The sequence below is a fragment of the Ailuropoda melanoleuca genome, chromosome X, assembly GCF_002007445.2.
Source record: "Ailuropoda melanoleuca isolate Jingjing chromosome X, ASM200744v2, whole genome shotgun sequence".
In the NCBI taxonomy this organism is placed as follows: Eukaryota; Metazoa; Chordata; class Mammalia; order Carnivora; family Ursidae; genus Ailuropoda; species Ailuropoda melanoleuca.
Window position 1 is genome coordinate 81,389,275 of NC_048238.1, and position 1,835 is coordinate 81,391,109.

Here is a 1,835-nt window from a genome sequence, read left to right on the forward strand (position 1 = left end):
TTGGCGCGGCAGGCCCCTCCCCCAGAAGGCAGGCTGAAAAATCAAGAAGCCCACATCCTGGGGCACCTGAGTGGTGCAGTCATTGAGCGCCTGTCTTTGGCTTAGGGCGTGATCACAGCGTTCCGGAAAGGAGTCCCTCATTGGGCTTCTCCGCTGGGAGCCTGCTCCTTCCTCTCCCACTCCCCTGCTGTGTTCACTCTCTTGCTGGTTGGCTCTCTGCCACATAAATAAATAAATAAAATCTTTAAAGAAGAAGCCCACATCCCTAAGATCCCTATAAAACAAGGGCGCACGGCCTGGGTCCCAGTCAATAATTTGGGCTCTGGACAACCCCGCAATCTCTCCTCATCAGAATGACAAGAAGGAGAAGCCCCACCCAGCAAAGAAAAGACAATGAGTCTGTGGCCTCTGCCACAGAAATAATGGATATGGATGTAGCCAAATTATCAGAAATGGAATTCAGAGTAACAATGGTCAAAATGATGAGTAGACTTGAAAAAAGTATTAACGAAAATGTTACTGAGAATATAGAATCCCTAAGGATGGAAATGAGAGCAAATCTGACAGAAATTAAAAATTCTATGAGCCTAATGCAGGCAAAACTAGAGGCTCTGACGGCCAGGGTCACTGAAGCAGAGGAACGTATAAGAGAATAAGAGGATGGGTTAGTAGAGGAAAAAACGAAAATAGAAGCTGGACTTAAAAAATCCACGCCCATGAATGTAGGTTACGGGAGATTACTGACTCTATGAAACGATCCAATGTCAGAATCATCGGCATCCCTGAAGGGGTGGAGAAAAACAGAGGTCTAGAAGAGATATTTGAACAAATTGTAGCTGAAAACTTCCCTAATCTAGCAAGGGAAACAAGCATTCGTGTCCAAGAGGCAGAGAGGACCCCTCCCAAGCACAACCATGTCAAACCTACGCCATGTCACGTCATAGGGCAATTCGCAAATATTAGATCCAAGGATACAGTATTGAAAGCGGTCAGGGCAAAGAAATTTCTCACGTACCAAGGCAAAGGTATCAGAATTACGTCAGACCTGTCTACACAGACCTGGAATGAGAAAAAGGGTTGGGGGGGCATTTTTAAAGCTCTTTCAGAGAAAAACATGCTGCCAAGGATCCTTTATCAAGCAAGGCTGTCATTCAGAATTGACGGAGAAATAAAGACCTTCCAGAATCGCCAGTCATTAACCAATTTCGTAACCACGAAACCAGCCCTACAGGAGATATTAAGGGGGGTTCTATAAAAGGAAAAAGGCCCCAAGAGTGATACAGAACAGAAAGTCACAACTGATACAAACACAGACTTTATTGGCAACATGGCATCATTAAAATTCTATCTCTCAGTTTTCAGTGTCAATGTAAATGATTTAAATGCTCCAATAAAATGCCACAGGGTTGCAGATTGGATAAAAAGAAATGACCCATCCATTTGCTGTGTACAAAAGACTCATTTTGAACCCAAAGATGCATTCAGACTGAGAGTAAAGGGATGGAATACCATCTTCCACGCAAATGGACCTCAAAAGAAAGCTGGAGTAGCAATTCTCATATCAGATAGACTGGATTTTAAACTAGAGGCCATAGAGAGAGATACAGAAGGGCACTATATTATTCTTAAAGGAAGTATTCAACAANAGGAAGTATTCAACAAGTGGATATGACAATTATAAATATATATACCCCCAACAGGGGAGCAGCAAGATACACAAGCCACCTCTTAACCAGAATAAAGGGACATATAGATAAAAATACTTTAGTAGTAGGGGACCTCAACACCCCACTATCAGAAATAGACAGAACACCCTGGCAAAAACTAAGCAAAGA